Below are 20108 nucleotides of genomic sequence, written 5' to 3'. Positions count from 1 at the left end.
TCACCTGGGGCTATGGTTTAACCAAAAAGACACTCTCCTTTTGGCTGATCAAGAGAGCTGCTGCCTGTAGACCAGAATATGCTGGTTCTAGTCCCAGGTGTGATGTTTCCTCATGCTGCCATCATCATTTCTTGTCCAGTGTGGTCCCTTTGTTTCAGTTAGGCAAGAAAGATGGCTGGCGGCAAAGCTGAGACTCACTTTTTAAAGGCCGGATGCTATTTCTTTTTCTCATGTGCCTGGAACTGATATTTCTTATTCAACTTCCTAATGCAGATCTGCTGCTAAGTCATGCAGAGCTCCTCCAGAATTCTTTCTATTCAGTGGTGTGTTCTATTGCTTCAGACATAAACACGTTGATAGTCATTTTTTTGATGTAGGATCACATGTTTCTTAGGAGACAGAGTTCCCTGCAATTTGTGTTCTGTGTGGTCTTGAAACAGTGTGATCAGGAGTCTGTATGCTAAAGGACTTTTTCCATTGAGTGTCTATGGGAAAATGCTTAGCAAACAAGGCTCTCAGCCTGCTGTTCTTCTGAACGGAATAGGGCTTGTTCTTCCTATGTTATCTGACTTTTTCATGCCTCTGTTTTTACGCTCTGACTCCTACCATCAAATCAGATACACTACAGGGCAAAAGAAAACTGTATCAGTGCAGAATGAATGCTTGATTCTGTTTACTGTGAGTGTATGATACCCACTCCTTCTCCTCCATCCCCAAAGCCCTATATATAGACATAGGTACTCTTTGCATTGTGATGCTCTTTTACCATAATTCTTAAGATTTTTTTCCTTTCACAATACATCATAATTTTTCTAGCCTTTCATTCTGTTCCGTGAACATTAAATATACCTGATTTGCTCCAGCTGCCTGGTAAATCTGCATTGGTTCCCTCTAGTATAAATTATTTTGGCTGCCATTTTCATCCACTTGAATGCACGTAAATAAAGGTTAATATAAACAAAAAAAAAATCTGTAAACCCTGGGTGGGATGCCTCCCATAGACTGAACCCAGGGGCACATAGAAAGAAAGATGGATCCTATCTGCTCTCAGTTTCTCCACGGATAGCATTACACATCTGAGATCCAGGGCACGCTATGGGGAAAAGCTTAGCTCCTAGGCCCTTTTGCATTAAACACAGTATAAGTCTTTTTTTTTTCTCTGGAAACAGCACAGATGATAATCACAGTGGGGCGGATTTTAAAAGCCCTGCTCGCGTAAATCCGCCCGGATTTACGCGAGCAGGGCCTTGCGCGCCGGCGCGCCTATTTTTGATAGGCCGCCGGCGCGCGCAGATCCCCGGGACTCGCGTAAGTCCCGGGGTTTTCAGTCGGGGGTGTGTCGGGGGCGGGGCCGATCGGTGCGGCGTTTTGGGGGTGGGATGCGGCGTTTCAGGGGCGGGCCCGGGAGCGTGGTTTTGGGCAGGGGCGGTTCGGGGCGTGGCTGTGCCCTCCGGAACCGCCCCCGGATTGCTTCTCGGCGCGCCAGCAGCCCGCTGGCGCGCGTGGATTTACGCCTCCCGGAGGGAGGCGTAAATCCATGGAGAAAGGTAGGGGGGGGTTTAGATAGGGCCGGGGGGGGGGGGGGTGGGTTAGGTAGAGGAAGGGAGGGGAAGGTGAGGGAAGGGCGAAAGCGAGTTCCCTCCGAGGCTGCTCCGATTTCGGAGTGGCCTCGGAGGGAACGGAGGCAGGCTGCGCGGCTCGGCGCGCGCCGGCTGCCCAAAATCGGCAGCCTTGCGCGCGCCGATCCTGGATTTTAGCAGATACGCGTGGCTACGCGCGTATCTACTAAAATCCAGCATACTTTTGTTTGCGCCTGGAGCGCGAACAAAAATCTACTCCAGTGTTTTCTATCCAAAAATCACACTGAGAAGCAATGTGGTTTCTAACTTCTTTAATGATAGTTGATTAGATGACCGAAGAATATTTACAGCACTCAAATCAGATATATAGGCAGAAGAAAGATTAATTAATGCGTGACCTCACTTTTCTAGTAAAGTCTCTGGTTCTCTATGGAAGCAAATTTCCTTAATAATACGTGATCTTCTCTTTCCAGTTATTCAGATTGAAGATAGTTCAATCCTCCTTCCACTCTCAATCTATAACATCTTCTTCCCACTGTAGATTGGTTGGAATAAAGTCCCAATAATTTATCAGAATGTAAGGTCTAACTCTCATATCTTTCCTGAAGTCTTCTTAAATATTTTAGATCTCCTTTATGACAGGACCAGTGGGCACTTGAGTCAGCAGTGAACACTGTTCTCAAAACCTTCCTTCCCTGAAAGGAAGGACAGGACTCCATTTCTCAGATGTAAATTTTACTCCTCAGGCTCTTCCTAGGCAAAAGAATGGAAACTGATTCCCTTGTACCAATGGCACTCATTTCCAACTGGAAAAACAATAGTCGTTTACAAAAAGGGGAAAACAAGCAAGAGAGAGGAAGAGCGGAAAAAAACTTCCCTGCCTCACAACTGAGGAGACGGCACAAAAGACAGATCTTTATAAGTTGAAATTCCTCTGCATCAGGTCTCTCTCCTGGAGGAGTGATAGAAATCTGCCAGAATCTTCCCAACCCTTGATTCAACCACACACAGGGATGGCCCCAGTCCTCTATGAACAGTTCACACAAGGGAAATCTCAAAAAAATGGATTGAAAGAGCATAAAACAATTAGGAAGTAGGTCAGATTGACAAGCTGACAAAGGGAAAAGCAGACAACCTTTCAGTAATAAGTTAGAAAAATAAAGGACAGGAGATAGAGAGCTCCTGCCTTCAGGAAATCTAACTAAAAATACCACAACCTAAAATGGTGCCTGGTGGTGAAAAAGGATAAGGCAACACCTTCTCAGTCTCCCATGTGTGGGAGTAAAATCCAACCCAGTGTTTAGAAAATCTCTCTGAACCTGCCCAGCTAGTTAGAATGTTATTTATAATATATAAGGTAATACCTTTTTATTGGATTAAATACATTTTGTATTAGCTTTCAAGAGTTAATACTCTCTTCTTTTCAGGTCAGAATTCAAATCCTCTAGTTTACCTTTAGTAGGAATTCTGTTTCTTATAGTGGTAAGTCTGCAGATTGCTTTTTTTTTTATTAACTCTGATTCTCTTTATGGCAAATCTCATGAAAATGCTGAATGCAAACTGAGATATTCCGCAAAAAAAAAAAAAGTGCTATTTTTATTATAGCCTGGAGAAAGATATTGTATATATATTTAGGCAGACAAAAAGAAGAGACGTCATAGACAGTTTTTTAATGCCTTTCACACTTCCTACAGACATGCCCACAATCACCCATTCACCTTTTGTTTGCTTCATGGATCCATCAGGCATGAATGTATATACTCCCACTAAAGAGGGGAGTAATTCTGGACAGGAGCACTGCTGCAGCTGCACAGCTCCTGTTATTATATTCTGGGGCTAATTTTGACACTCTTAAGAACTTGTACACTTTAGTAAAAATTAGAGATCCAGCAATAACAAACCCTCATCTTTAATTCTGTCTGAAAGCAACTCCTACAGCCCCTCCCAAAAAAGACATTTGTTAACCTTCCATTTTTAAGAGGTGACTAAGGGGCCAATGTGATAAAAAGTATGTTAACTGTATCGCAAATGTTACCACATGTGTCCACAGCACTGTTAGAATGCACAAGTCAGTTTACAAGCGTTATTCTGTTAATGTATATAAATTAGTTTACAATATTTTTAATGCGAAATATATGATAAGGAGATGCAAAACTACACAAAATAACTCATCTATTAGAAGAGCAAAAACTTATGAATGCAAACTACTTTGCAGATGTATTAGCATAAAAAAACTTACTTATACTTTGGGAAAGGATAGTCAAGTGTTTGTGATCATCCATATGTATGTATGTGCTTGTATGCACATACATTACCATCTGCCTCATTTGCATGTCATCAACTTTGGCTATTAGAATGTATGATAATTATGATATTTATATGTGTTAATGACCAATGTTAGCTCACTTTAATACATTGGCTCCCTCAATGTTCCAAAGAGCTACTTTTGAAAGGGTTAGTGGCACTTTTGTCATCTGGAACTGCAGGGCACATTGTTGAAGAACCTATATGCCTTTTTCTAATGCCTACATGTTTCAAAACAAAACAAACCCCAGATGATGTTTGTTTGTTTTTTTTAATTTTATTTTTTTTAAAATGGCAGACACCACCCCAGCCCAGTCTCCTGGGACCATTATCACCACAAAGAACTGAGCACCTCCAAAATTGAAGAATTGAAAACTCCCCCAGGTCTTCCCCTCTAACCCCATTACCCCCCCCCCCCCCCACCACCACCACCACCTCCTCATTTGGATGCTTCTTACCCATTTGTGGGATCTCCAAAGTCCAAATGACCCAGGGCCATACCACAAAATGGCACCCGGCTCAGGGCCAACTGGCGCCATTTTCAATTGGGACTTGGCAGGGTAGGAGCAATGGGGGAGTGCTCCCCCCTCATTTGGACTCTGAAGAACTCATGGAAAAGAGTACAAGGCATCTAGGGATGAGGAGTATAGAGTAAGACCTTGCAGGATAGGGTTCGTGCTTCCATCGTAGTAGCACAGCAACGGCAGAACTGTCCTTAGAAGCCCCAGTCTCAGATCGCGGGAGAAGGCTGCCGTGAACCTGCTGAGAACCTTGAACAAAAGGTACGGTGTGAGAAGAAGGGAAAGGGTTAGGGGGTGTTGGGAGGGGACTCTGGAGGCTGCCAGATTTATTTATTTTTTTTGTATACGGGGAAGTAGGCACAGGGGTGGGCAGGGGGGACTTCCGGCTGCAAAAATTTATTTTTAAGATTAAATGTGCCATTTTCGGGGAGAGGGCTAGTTCAACCCCATAGGGCCTTGGAAACTCGGGTGGGAGGGAGGAGGGGGACAGGCTGCAATTATTTTTTTTAATGCAAAGTAACTTAACCAGCTATGTTCTTTTGAATATACCCAATTAAGTGTAAACTTATACGGCCATATGAGGTCAGATAATTCTAGACCTGCTTCTGAGGAAGTCTAAAGTTATGCGGCTAAATTAGCCAGATATACCCTGTATTTAGCTAAGTTAGCCAGACAATGGGACCTCTCCCTGGATCGCCCCCAAAACCCCCTTTTTATATCCAGCTAAATTATAGCTGGACAATAACATATCCGGCTACAATTTAGCCCGATATGAGGTTCAATATGCTGTTTAAGCCATTTAAATGGATAATTTGTGAGTTATCCATCTAAATGGCTTTTGAATATCTACGGTAACCGTATAAGGTATACTCACTGGGTAACAAGAACTATTTTCTCTATATTTATACAACTTGACAAGAAATAAGAGAAGTGTACAGCTTTATTATCATAAGTTTCAAAAGAATGTTTTGGAAATGTGTCCATAAAATATAAAATCACACACACACTCATTCATACCTAAAATACATCCAAATGCACAACAGTGGTCAGCATATGAGACTCCAATGAGTCTATACAATATTACAATGCAATTTCAGTACAATGTTTTACTTGTAATCCCTGTGGATATACCCACTTACAATCTATATGTACCCAACCCCCACATCTGCGTCATATTTCTCTTAGGCATGAAATATAATACTAACACATTGTATATCATTTATTCATTCTATGGCTGACCCCTAATGTGGATTTCTTCTCTTTGGAATGACCGTTCTTGACTTCGTTATTGATGATTATTCACGTGGTCTAACCCCGACAAGCGGCCCCTGTTTCACATGCGTTTGCTTCCTCAGGGGGACTGCAACCACTGAGAAAACCAAACCTAAGCTATAGATACAAGAACTTAGGACACATTCACCACCATACATATTTAACAATTTTTTTTACCTCATTCACCACCATACATATTTAACAAGCAGTCTGGAGAAATGCCTGATAATAAATGATCTTGAGGTAAAAAAATTGTTAAATATGTATGGTGGTGAATGTGTCCTAAGTTCTTGTATCTAAAGCTTAGGTTTGGTTTTCTCACTGGTTGCAGTCCCCCTGAGGAAGCAAACGCATGTGAAACGGGGCCGCTTGTCGGGGTTAGACCATATGTAAGGAATGCCTGATTTCCTTACCAGAAGGAGTAAACTAACAAGCATGGGGTGGTTCAAATCGGTTTAGTAAAGCGAAATGTGCATTTTTCTCCCCATGTGGCAGACTCAGATGGTATGCTCTAGCTGTGTATCATCCCCAGGCACCATCTTATGAGTGTGGATTTTAGTAAGTCAGGTTATGGGTTTTCAGTTACCTTTTCAAAGGACAGAGCTCTCTGACTCTGGTCTTTTAATTTCTAGCTTAATGCAGGGGAGTTGTCTGTTTTTCCTCCTTTTTGGTCAGCCTGTAAATCTGACCCACAACTGTTTGCTTTTTACTCCAGTGATCCCAATTTTGGAGATGTTTTCATGTGAAAGCCCTGGTACCCCTTCACAGAGGATTATAGTATCTCTGTGTAAGGTTAGATCAAGGGATAGGGAAGATTCTGGCAGTGTTCTATCACTCCTCCAGGGGATAGGCCTGTATGTGACCCGATGCAGAGAAGTTTCATCCCTGAGTTATTTTTCTTTAATAACTATCTCCTCAGTTGGAAACAAGGAAGTTTTTTCCACCCTTCCTGTCTCTGGGTTATTTTCTCTCTATTTTGTGTCAAAGTCTATTTTTGTTCTACCTGGAGCCGAGTGCCCTTGGTTCCAGAGAATCCGTTTCTGAGATATTGGGAAAGAGGCGTCTTTTACCTAGGAAGAGCCTGAGGAGTGAGTGTTTCATCAGACAAGTGGATCCCTGTCCTTTTCCAGAGTAGGGAAGGATCTGAAGGTATTGATTAAGAATTTTGCTGCTGCTGACTCAAGTGTGCTACACATGAGAGGAGAGTACCCACTAGTATTGTCATAAGGAGATCTAGAATAATTAAGAGGACTTCAGGAAGAATGAAATTTGGGACTTACATTCTGATGGATAATTGGGACTTTATTCTAACCATTCTACAATGAGGAGAAGATATGTGATAATGTTGGGGTTTAGAGGGAGAATTAAGCTTTCCTCCATCTTGAGAAACTGAGAGGAAAAGGAGATCAAGTATTAAGGAATTGGCTTCTAAAGGAAATTAGAGACTTTACTAGAGAAGTGAGGTCACATGTTTATTAATTTTTCTACCGCTTATTTATTCATTGATTTTATTTAAACCCTGATTTTGAGTGCTGTAAATATTCTTCATTTCTTTAATCACCTATCAGTAAAGAGGTTGGAAACCACATTGCCTTTCAGTGTGACTTTTGGATACAAATGACTGTGACTATTATCAGTGCTGTGTACAACAAAGAAAAAAGGGCTTATATTGAGTGATAATGCCAAAGGGCCTTGAAGCTAAGCTTCCCCCCATAGGGAGCCCTGGAACTCAGATGTAAAGCTATCCATGGAGAACTGAGAGCAGATAGGGTCCATCTCTCTATGTGCCCCTAGGTTCAGTCTGAGGTATCAGTCCCACCAATGTTATGCTTCGCTGGCTGGGAGTGTTAGGGGGTGAGATGTGTGCCCCTTTGCGGTAAGACGGACCTCATCTAGGGTTGGAGACGACCAGGCCTGCCTAGTCAGACCAACCAAACATGGTTGGTTTCTGAGTGGTCCTCCGACTACTCCACACCCTTTTGGACTTGCCGCTGGGTAGCGACAGAGGCAGCAGGCCGGACAGGAGACGAGGACAGACAAGGACTGAAGCTTGAAGGCTGAGACGAAGACTTCAGGACTTAGGAGTAGAACATAAGGCATCAACATCAGGAACGCAAGATGTCAGGACATCCGGAAAGGTGAGCAGATGGAAGCTCACCCATAGAAGGCATCTGGAACTAGAGTGGATGGAGGCTCAGGGCATCAGAAACGTCCGAGGCAAGGATATCTCTTACAGACCTTGGGAAATCCAGATGAGATAGGAGGAACTGGGATGCCTTGGATGAAGACAGATGGGCACTGTTCCTCAGGGTGCCCTACACAGCCCACCAACATGGGCAGACCCAATGGGCTGCTCATGGACCACCCTGTCTCACTGCATCCTATCCATCCTACACAACCTGGAGGCTGGTGACAGACCACGAGGCAGCAGGGCAGACTCAGGAAAGGAGTCCATCTGACCGAGGCTCCAGTGTCCAAGAACAGGAACTGGACGAAATGGATTACCCTCTAGATGGACATCTGGAGGACTCGAGTAGCTGGAACATCACAGGAACAGACATCAGGAATGTAAGGACCTCTAGCCATCGAGGACATCAGGCCTTCTGGAACATCAGGATGGCAGAGATGGAGGATGTCAGGAACATTAGGACATCAAAGATGGAGGACTGAGAAACATCAGGACATCAGAGACGGAGATCAAGAACAGCAGAGACAAAACAAAGAGGGATCCCTTGAAATACTGGAACACCAAGCAAGAGCAGGAACATGGAGTCCAAGAGGAAGGAGAAGCTCCTCAGAAGACTGGCTCGTTGCGAAGGCCCTGGAGGAACGACTGAAGAGACCTTAAGTAGGGCTAAAGACAGGCAACTCCCTGGGAGGAGTTCACATGGGCCACACCTGGCTGGCCCTTTAAATCTGGTGAGGAGCAGTGGGTCTGCCCCTAGAAACAGCTGGGCAGGACCCTGGACAGCGGCCATACTGCCGCTGCGACGGGAGAGCAGAGAAGGCCAGAGGAAGGCTGCAAACAGGCCCCAATGCTGTCAGCGGCATCTAGCCGCAAAGAGGAGGTCCGGGAGTGGCACCAGCCGCAGGAAAGGTCCTGCCTTCAGCGGCCTCCGGGCCACGAAGCCGCACAGTCATCGGTGGCTCCCTGCCTCATTAGAGAAGCCCGGCACGGCTCCTGCCGTGCCGGCAAGATGGCGATCAGGCCACAAAGATCCATGGCATTGGATGGCCTGCTGGAAAAGTCCTGTGCTGCTGCGGCCTTTAGGCCGCGGAGGTAAGCACCTCCCATGCTGCCAGCCACGGGAGGAAGTATAACAACCAAGAGGTTACACAAGGTTGTTGCTGCTTGGGTTTGCTGAAGAGTCATGCTGCTTCATCTTCTTTTCTAGCTTTTCCTCCAGAAAGATGGCCAGCATGTCACAAAGGAGCTGCAATAGAAGAGAAAGAACAGAAGAAAACAGGTACCTTAAAATCCATCTAGCAAAACTACAATTCCCATTTAAACCACCATAGCCACCGAGAAGAGGAAAGCAAGTATCTGAAGGAAGTTACCCAAGCAGAAAAAAAAGTAAAAGGAAAAAGATGTAATGAAACAGAAATCAGAACATATAACAAAATAGCAAGGCTGTAGCCAATCACATCTCTGTCCATGTAGCAGAGGTGAAGGAAATCAATCAAATAATTGTTCCTCTCCCCCAACCCCTGCCCACCCATCTCCCACCCTCCAATCATATACAGTAATCTCATGCTACCTTAAAACCAATGCAGCATGGATGGTAAACTGATGGACAAGTTGTGTTATTGTGGAACAACTCACTTGTATGTATGTGTATAGCACTGCACAACGGATAGGCTGTCAAATTATCGTGAACCACACACAGTTTTAAATATGCTGGACTGTGTGTTACCAACAAGTATGTGTGTGTACCTTTTGGAGAGAAAAAAAGGAATATTTTTGGAGGAGTAGGGCAGGGAAGCAATTAGGCCCATTAGCTCTCGCAGTGTACAGAGTATTCACATCTATAATTTAAACAGTTATTCTTATACAAAAATCATTGCGTTCTGCTTTCCCTCAACTCTGAATCTGATTTTTTAAGTACTTTCACCCAGTATCATTTTCCTGAGCTTTAATTATTTTTTATTGATTAATACACCTGTTAACACATGTGAACATGGGGTAAGCAAATTATTTTCCTGGGTTGCCATGGGACAAGCAAAGAACCTTTTTCTTCTTGTTCCTATAACATTATGTACTTATTGATTATACCAGAGAGACTCTGACTGCACATAGGCAGTGCTGAAGTACGGATGGAAGAGCTGATTTGGATTATACCTAAACCCTATATTCTCTTACTAACTTGCAATAGGAGTTGGCTTGGCTTGGATGACTCAATACCCTATCTTTCAAGGGTCTTTTCTACTCTTATCCTCCTTTTGCTCCTGTGTTGCCAAGTTAGACGTGACTATCCAATCCATGTTTAAGCTACTTTCGGGGCCCTTGCCAATAAAGCTTAGTTGCATTCTTACTTTCTCTAGGCTCACCACACCGCAGTTCTTATCATCGGTGAGGGGACGCCCTGACTGACGTCACTCAGCCGCGCCCCCAGCAGTTCCTGCCGGCAGATGGATTTCTCGGGGTCCTCGGAGCCAGTTAGGCCTCAGGGAAGGCAACGACCCCCTCCTTCACTCTCGCACACTCCCCCAGGTCACCTTATTTTATTTGTCCAGATCAAATCTCATCCTCATGGCATCTGAGAAACTCTTCACTTCTGGGAGCTGTTCTGCTATATGGTAATCATAAGAGCTATAAAGCTTCAATATATCTACAAATAGTATGTGTGATGTTATCTGTGGATCATTAGTGTCTCTAGGATTAAGACTAAATCTATAGCCCAAGGAGTTAATAAGAGTACTCAGCATAAATTTGCTTCCAAAATTCACAGGTAAGTGGTCAGGTTTATGCAGAGATTCACTCATGTGAAGTTACACCTTCTTTTCACAGGACGTAACTTGAGCATATAACTTATGGGCCAGATTTTTAAAGGAGCGCGTGCGGGGTACATTTGTGCGCGCCACCCGATTTTATAACACTTGTGCACCTTGCGCACGCCGAGCCCAAGGGGATCCCCGATGGCTTTCCCTGTTCCCTCCAAGGTTGCTCCGCATCCCTAGCGCCTCCTTTTGCCCCGGAGCGGCGGCTTTCAGCGGGTTTGACAGCCGACGCTCAATTTTGCCGGCGTCGGTTCTCGAGCCTGCTGACAGCCATGGGCTCGGAAACTGGACGCGGGCAAAATTGAGAGTCCGGTTTTCGGCCCGACAGCCACCGGCCCATTTAAACATTTTTTTTTCTTTTTTTCTAACTTTTTTTACACTTCAGGACCTTCGACTTAATATCGCCATGATATTCAGTCGGAGGGAACACACTTTCTCGGTGCTGGCAGAAACTAGCACCTACCTTTGGGTAGCCGCTAATTTCTTAAAGTAAAATATGCGGCTTGGCTGCACATTTTACTTACTGTATCACGCGGGCATACCTAATAGTGCCCTCAACATGCAAATGCATGTTGAGGGCGCTATTAGGTGCTGCGGGTTGGACGCACGTTTTCCTCCCCTTACTGAATAAGGGGTAAGAGAAAATGCGCGTCCAAGGGCAGGTTAACAGTGCGCTCCATCGGAGCGCACTGTACTGTATCGGTCTGTAAGAGAGGGGATTTGTATTAATCTTCTTTGCTTTTCCTTTTTCCTTTAAGTCGCTCATTTATAATTTGTCTCTCCTGGATTTTCTTAGAGAAAAAACAGATAATGTTGTTATCACCTGATAAAATGGAACTATATTTTTTCTTAAATTTGTATTGCTTTATCTGTATACAATTATAATATTTGTTGTTATAATTTTGAAATGCATAAATTAAAAATTAATAAAAAAAAAAAAAAAGATAGGAGCCCTGGAGGAGATAGTAATGATGACCAAAATAAATAATAAAACTCTCCTCACTTAATTTTCATTTTTATTTTATATATGCATTTATGGTAGAATACTATATGTAAGACTACATAGTTGTGTGTTCCCCCCCAGAAATTATGGCTGATGATACAGAACTGTATTATTATTCTTGATTGAAATTATGAAAATGTTATATGATCTTCCCATCATTTCCTGTATTTTTGTGTTAGATTATATTGCTTGTCCCATCTGCGCTTGACCCGCATCCGGGCCTACTCACTCCACCAAGACTTCCACGGGTCCCGGGTCATCCTCCCCTGCTTCTCACGGCAGCGGTTGCCGGGCCTTCCACTTCCAGCCAGGTCTTATGGTGGGGCTCGGCATCCTCCGTGGCATCGGCCCCACCCCCTAGGCGCACGTACGTGGACCGCCTGGCCCCTTAAAGAGCCAGGGGTGGATCCCAGCTCCGCAGCGCGCTCTGATTGAACACTGCTTAAAAGGAAGTACCTGTCTGCACTTCCTTGCCTTGGCAATCGGGTTGATCACGCTATGATTTCTAGTTTGCCTCTGCGTTTCCAGTGTCTGTTCCAGTCTTGTTCCAGCCTTGTTCCAGTCTCGTTCTAGAGTCCTTCTGTTCCAGCGTCCTTCTGTTCCTTCATCTCCCCAGATAGTACCTCTCGGACTGTTTTCTCGGTACTGACCTCTGCCTGTTCTTGACTACGTTGATTGCCGCCTGGATTTGACCTTTGCCTGTTTCCTCAACCATGTCTGCACGCTGCCTGGAACTGACCTCTGCCTGACCACTGACCACGTCTGACTGCCGCCTGGAAACTGACCCCTGCTTTGGCTGACTATCCACAGACTGACCACTGGTATTGACCCCTGCTTTGGCTGACTATGCTGCCTTGACTCTGGCCTTGATCCTTGCCATACATTCAGAAACTTTATTCTGGTCTTCTCTGGCACCCCAGACTTCTAGCCTGAACTTCAACCGCACACCCTTGATCATGGTGGGCACACCTCTGAACTTTCTCTCAAGGAAATCCTGTGAGGCCCACCTAAGACCAGGCGGCCCGGGTAACCAAGGGTTCAGCCTGAGGGAACCCCGGGTTGCTATTGGTGAAGCTCCAGCTAGCCTCTGTCTCCTCTTGTGCTCCGCCTCCTGGTGGCAGGCGCTCTTTGGGTCCGACCAGGGAGCCTACCAATCCTGTACTAGGCCAAGGGTCCACCTCCTGGTGCAACACATTAACTGAAAATTCAATAAAGAAGAAATTATTTTAAAAAAGGATCTTTCCTGGCATTGCTCTTGCAATGCTAGCCAGGAGGAGGCTCTTTTTGAAATTTAGACAGTAAGTCCTGGAAATAGGAACATTTTTTTTTTTTTTATTGAACTAAATGACTTGTGAATCGGTTGTTTACTATTCCAGATAATACAAGGACTAGGGAGCAAGAAGTACATTTAAAACAAATCAGAAAACATTCATTTTCACTCAACACACAATTAAACTCTGGAATTCGTTGCCAGAGGATGTGGTTAAGGCAGTTAGTTTAGCTGGGTTTTAAAAAGGTTTGGACAAGTTCCTAGAGGATAAGCCCATAAACTGCTATTAATCAAGTTAACTTAGAAAAACAGCCACTGCTATTACTGACATTAGTAGCAAGGGATCTATTTAATTTATTCCCAGGTACTTGTATCCTGGATTGGCCACTGTTGGAAACAGGATGCTGGGCTTGATGGACCCTCTGGGCTATTTAGTCTACAATTCTTTTGCATGTGTTAGATACAAAACATTTTTAATAAGTGAAGTGCAATTTGATTTTTTTTTCCAGGGTTAAGAACAGAGGTTTGTGAGAAAGGAAACAAATTGGTCTCCTTAGTGCAAATGGCCTACTGTGTGTGTTCTCCATTGGCAATGGTCATTAGAAGAATAGTCCAGGCACTCAAACCTTCCTTGGCATTTCATTACTGGCAGTTACATCTCTCCTCTATCTTCAATTCTAGTCATATTAGGAAAGTCCTCCTGTTACCACCACTCTTCTTATCTATAGGCAGGTCTGAATAAGAGCGAAACATAGAAGCCAATGGCAGATGAAGACACAAAGAACTGCCTAGTCTGCTCATGCTCCTTATCTACTGCAATACATATTGTACTTGCTCCTGGTTGTACCCTCGTTTTCCCATTAAGCTCTCTGCTTGTCCCATGCCTTTCTGAATTCTGGGATTATTTGTTACCTCCTGGTTTTGTTGGAAGACAGCTCTACCACCCTTTCTATGAAGAAATATTTCAAAATTACTCCTAAATCAGTTCCTTTCCAGTCTCATATAATAAGCTTTTGCTCTTGAGCATCTTTTCTACTAAAAAGTGATTGCGTTTTGTATGCCACTTATATCCTTGAAATATTTTAGTCCCTCCATTTATTTATTTAAAATATTTTCCCTCATTCAATAATTATTGTTCTAGGCAGATAAAATGAGGTTACATAATCAATCAGTTTCATAAAATACTAAAACAAATTAAACCATGACAAGCATTACATTTAAAATAATGAACAAAAGCAATATCTATTATCTAGTCACAAACTGCATAGCCACCCAATAACCTCCTAGGTGACCTATCTCTCGTCTTCTTAAGAAGTCATATGCAAAGGTTGAAGAAATAGGAAGGCTGCTTTCTTAAACTTCACCTCCAGCATATATTTAGGTCTTTGAGTCGCATTTCACAGAGCTTATGGTACAGTTCAGACCCTGCACCATTTTGCTGGTCCCATTCTGGATTTTGTTTAAGGTTTTACAGATATTTAGACTCTAAAACTGGATACAGGACCCAAATGAGGTTTCACCATTGATTTCCTTAGAGGTATGACAGACAGTAAATGTCACAGCACCCACACCAGCACAGAAATTTTCATGCTCAGAGTTTTGTGAAATGGTAATTCTGTGCATTATTTCAGCACAAGTGGAATATTTTGAAACTACTGTATCTGCTGTTGCAGTGTTTGCCAAGCCTATTTTTATAGCATGCATGCAGGTGGGTGTTGTACGGTAAAGTTCATTTAATGTGTTTGTATCCATAGAGAACTGTATTCAAAAGTGAAAATATAAACTCTTTTCATTCTATTAATATCATCTAAAACATTTCACTATATAAATTAAATAAATTGCTGTCATTATCTCATTGCCTGAAACTGTGTTCTGAAAACAAAACAAAAGTATTCAATAAAACATGTTCAATTTGAGTTTTTAATCTGTCTCTCCTTGACTAAGATAATACTTACCCACAGAAGTTAGCCTTGGGCTCTGGTGTAGCCACTGAATCATGATCCCATTTCTGTTTAAACATGTTAAAAAACAAAATATTGAACTAGGGAAAGTTACTAGGGTTACGGCAGCTCTATGAAAATGGAAGTTGAATTGACTGGAAAGTACATCAGATTGAGTGAATCTTCAGAATCCCGTAATAGGAAGGGAAGCACTCTAACTCAGATGGTCAATGTGCACATAACAATCAAGCATCTAAGAAATGTAAGAAGTGCCATGCTAGATCAGAACAATGGCCCATTAAGCCCAGCATCCTACCCTGACTGCAGCCAGTTCAGATCACTCGGAAGTGCTGGCAGACCCACATGGAGATATCCATTCCATAGAAACATAGAACATGAGGGCAGTTAAAGACCATAGAGCCTATTCAGTCTGCCCATTGCTGTTCCTAGAAGTAAGACATGGTGATCCCCAGATCTACCTGGCTAATAATTGTTAGTGAATCCATCTTGTAGGAACTTCTTCAAAATCTTTATTTATAACCTGGTTATGCTATGAACCTTGATCACAGCTTCACAGTGCATTGACTGAAAAAAAAATCTTTCTTAATTTTTTTTGAAGCTGCGACAAGTTAGTTTAATGGGGTATCCCCTAGTCCTATTGCTATTTGAAAGGGTAAATAACCACGCCCTATGAACTTACTCCATGCCACCAGACCACCAGAGCCCCTCCCTAAGGTAGATTTTTCAAAATTCTGCAGCAAGTGTTAGCAAAGACTGTGGCAATTATGTGACAAATTTGCATAGTTTTGCATAACATTTCACACATCTGACTATGCAAAAAAAGTCAATTTTTTTATTAAAAAACAGTCCTGCTGTTTATTTTTAAACAATATTTAAACTACATACAAATAAATGTACCAAGTTCAAAAAATCACCAAATTATCGTTAAGACATAAGTTACAAACTTATCTGCAAAATGTTACTTTTATTTTGAATTAAAATAGTGCAACTATCCTTTTTTATATTTTTTGAGAAAGTCCTTGTTGTCTTTCTGAGCATGTAAGCTTCTGTATGCTAAAAATACCTTCACTATCAGCAGGTTCTCATGCTGTTAATTACCCAGAAAGATATGTGTGCATTTATTAGTCGCATGGTAACAGACACAAAAAGGGGTTGAATTAGCACAGGTTTGAAACTTGTTAGCCATAGTGTCAGTCATCAAGGCTTCCACGAATTGAAATGAATGCCCTCTTTGCCAGCTGTGAGACACCAGCAGTTGCAGCGTTTCCGAAACATGTTCAGGTGCACGATTGGCCACGTATGCATGCATTGTAGGTGCAAGAACCTTTATTAGAGATTAGAGAGAGGCTTGTATCTGCTCCGGCCTCAGCCTCACCACCACCCCACTACCACTCCTCCGCAAGCTGTTTGTGCAGGGAGGGGCTGCAGCAGGACCAGAAGGAGCTGAGACTGAAGACAGGCATCCTGTGGCATTCTTTAAAAGATTGAATTAAGAGGTGGGAAAGGGCCATATGTATATTGATTCTGTAGTAATGAGCTAAATGAGCGATTTCTCCCATGCCCGCACAGTTGCAGGAGACAAGGAACACTATTACCACTCACTATTTCATATTCTTTCTCAGTTTTCTCTTCTCCCAGCTGAAGAGTCCTAATCTGTTTAGCCTTTCTTCCTTAGAGGTGTCGTTCATACCTTTTGTCATTACCGTTGCTCTTCTATCTATATTTTCTAGTTTTCCTGTACCTGTTTTTGAGATGGAGAAATAAGAAATAGGCACAATATGCAAGTGTATCCATGCCACACATTATATGGAGGCCTTAAGATCCAGTTTTCATGTGATTTAACAAACACACCCCTAAGTTTGCCACATCAAATTTTGAGTTGCCTGATGTAGCTGAATTTTCAACCTAACACCTAACTGGTTAGGTTGCTGAAGATTTGGCTAAAGATAACCTGTCAAAAATAATCAGGTACCTTTGCCACTCAAAGACTGTTTGAAAATCCATTCCTCAGCCTTTAAATCACACTCACACATTGAACGATTAGGGCTATGTAAAAATTAAGGAGCCCAAAACTTTTATAAAAAGGAATACATTACATTTATAGCAGAGCTTCATTCCTCCTGGTTCCAAAGAAGGTTGATTTTGTGATTTTTTTTTTTTCAGGAAAAAAATATTTCAAACAATTTTGTAGTTTCTTTTTACAATGGATAGATTATTATAGAAGCAAAGAAATGAAAATTATATAGGAAAAATGCTGTTTCACCGAGTTACAGTATCTTAGTCAATTCACATTGAACTCAGTTCATGTATTTTTAAAACTGATCCTTCTTTTATTTTCTTTGGCCTGGCAAAAGTTCTTCTGCTCCTTGAGGCTGCCGGAAGGGATTGTGCTGTCATTTTAAAATGAAAACATGAACATTTTTTTCTGGTATATCATATCATTTCCATTATACCAATGCTATATTTTTTGCCTGTGGTTTTTCATCCAATGTTTTTTTGAAACTTGCAGGTAGAGAGCAGCAGCAGAGGTGACAAGGCTCCACGCCATGCGGCGAGAGGAAGAGCTGCATCAGCAGAGGCAATAAACACTCAAAGGCACCGCAGGAAGTGCAGGAAATCAGCAGAAGCGGCATTGACACACCAAGGCACCATTTTTTTTAACTTCCGTGGTACAATTTAAGTTTAACTCCTACCTCTAACCACTGAAGAAAGACAAGCCAGGGGCTCTCTGCGGTCTAGGATTTTAGACCCAGGGCTCCTAGGCTTGAGAGACTCCAACCCAGGATCCCAGGGGTTCAAAATTCCTTAAGCCAGCACCCCTGGGACCAAGAGCCTCTAACCCAAGCCCTTCTGACCTGGGAACTCCAAGTCAGGGATATGGGGGGAGCAGAGAATGTGTGGCCATACAAAGCAAGGGGGAGGGGGAAGGGGAAGGTGTGAAACATTGCATCACCCTCTCCCATATCCCAACACACCCACACACTTATCCAATCCCCCCATCCTTCCGGATCAACTGCAAGACATATACACATACCCCCCCCCCCCCCCCCCGAAGCAACTGTAACACACACATGCAGGTCATGCAGTCGTAAAATATGCTCTTTTAAATTGCCATGTAATTCTAGACTAGTTTGTACTTTTTTTTTAAACATTGAAAAGCAATTACGCTGACTACTCTCACCTGTTTACTACCTCTTGTGTTTTGTATTATATAATGCTATTTGCTAAGCAAGTACATAAAATGCATTCTTCTAAATGAAACAAAAGAATTGTATTGATTCCGGAGCTTGCAAAAATAATGTGACACAATATTTAACTACTGTAGCATAGTGTCGTTTAAAAGGATTGGAGAAAACAGATTAGTGTCTTCTTACAGGTAATTCTGTAAATCCATCCAAATCAACCTCTCCTGTCTTTTATTTACCTTTGTTTCAAAAGGCTTTTTTGCATGTCTTAAGGCCTTGTCATCATCCTTACCAACCATGATTGTGACATCTGCTAGAAAAAAAACAAAACATAATTGAAGTTTAGATGAATTTGCAAAATGTGAAGACTGTCTATTGCTGTTCCTTGCTGTGCTGAAGACCTAGGTTCAAACCCTGATCTAGCTCCTGCTCCCTGAACCAGCAAGGGATGGGGGATAGAGATGTGAAAACTTGAGTGAAAAAAGTTCTGGGGGGGTTCCACCAAACCTTTCTAATCATCAACTCCTGATAGAATTCCAGCAAGCATGTTTGGATTTTTTTCAGATTTGCTCAGAATATTTCATCCAAGTTTTCCAGGCAAATCCAGGAAATTCCAAAATTTCTGCAGAATTTCAAACTCGGTTGAAATTCAGTCGGTTTGAATCTGATGCCACATTATTCACACATTTCAGAAACAGGGTCCACAACCCCCGGGAGGGCGTCCCAGCCATTTTGCAGCACAGACCTGCTGGCTGACTTGAAAGCGCACTTGTACTGGGCTTTGAACTGAAAACGACCATTGTCTCTTATTGTGCCAAGGGCTGGGCTCAATGGGGAGAAGGAGCTTCACATGAAGGATTATGGCACAGATTATGCTCTGATTAAGGAAGACACTGAACTAGAAGCAGAATGAGCCCTCCATCGTGTTTTGGTAAGTGAGAAAGGAGGCCATAAAAGCCTATTTAGTGAACACTAAGTGAGTTTTATGTACACTAAAAGATTTTGTGCGTGCTAAAACAAAACAGAAAACAAACAGAAAAAAAAATCCTAAATGAAACAATCAAACCCAAAACAAAATGAAACATGCAAAAATGTTTTGGCTGCACACCTCTACTTCTCCCTTCCATCCTCTCCCATTCCTCCTTTCTTCCATTTCCCCTCCTCCTGCTGCATTCTCTTATTATATTTACCATTTCCTTCCATCCATATCCTTTTTTCTCCTCCATTCACTCCTCCCTCTCCCTTCTTCCTTCCCTCTCCCCTTAATTTCTTCTCTCTTCTCCTTCTCTATTCCTCACTCCACTCTATTCCCTCTGCCATCTTCTTTCCCCTCAATTCCTTCAACTGCCCTCCTCCTCTATTCCCCTTCCCTCCTCTTTCTGGTCTCTCATCCTCCTCTCCTCTCCTTTCCTTTCCTTCCCTTCTCTATCATTTCCTTCTCTCCCTTTCCTTCTTTCTGTAGCCCCTTCCTGTGTCCATCCTCACCAAGCAGTGGGGCATCTGGGCTGTCTGAGCTCACTTGTCCCAGCCCTGAGTCCATTCCTGAGCAGGAGAAAAACTGTATACTTCAAGGTCCTAAGGGAATTCAGACTGGCGCTAACTCCAGCGAAATATGCTTTTCTCTCAAACAGGTCGATCCAGTAAAGTGTGCTCCGTCAGAGCGCACTGTCACCCTGCTCTGGACGCGTGTTTTCCCTTACCCCTTCTTCAGTAAGGGGAGGAAAACACGCGGCCCACCCGCGGCACCTAATAGCGCCCTCAACATGCAAATGCATGTTGATGGCCCTATTAGGTATGCCCGAGCGATCCAGTAAGTAAAATGTGCAGCCAAGCCGCACATTTTACTCTAAGAAATTAGCGCCGCCCAAAGGTCGGCGCTAATTTCTTCCGGCGCCAGGGAAGTGCACAGAAAAGCAGTAAAAACTGCTTTTCTGTGCACCCTCCGACTTAATATCATAGCGATATTAAGTCGGAGGTCCCCAAAAGTAAAAAAAAGTAAAAAAAAATTTTGAAT

At 43.0% G+C, this 20108-nt stretch overlaps 1 long non-coding RNA gene across 4 annotated transcripts in view; it reads left to right on the top strand.

Annotated features, from left to right (window-relative positions):
• Positions 1-17438, top strand: part of LOC115086177 — an 82046-nt gene extending 64608 nt beyond the window's left edge. For all 4 annotated transcript variants that reach the window (XR_003855125.1, XR_003855127.1, XR_003855126.1 and 1 more), the window contains one exon: positions 17419-17438. This is a non-coding gene — a long non-coding RNA (uncharacterized LOC115086177). The remainder of the gene's footprint in view (positions 1-17418) is intronic.
• The last annotated feature ends 2670 nt before the right edge of the window (positions 17439-20108 follow it).

This window comes from Rhinatrema bivittatum, chromosome 2 (genome assembly GCF_901001135.1).
Source record: "Rhinatrema bivittatum chromosome 2, aRhiBiv1.1, whole genome shotgun sequence".
Lineage (NCBI taxonomy): Eukaryota > Metazoa > Chordata > Amphibia > Gymnophiona > Rhinatrematidae > Rhinatrema > Rhinatrema bivittatum.
The sequence above is the reverse complement of the archived record's forward strand: the minus strand, read 5'-3'. Positions and strand labels throughout refer to the sequence as shown.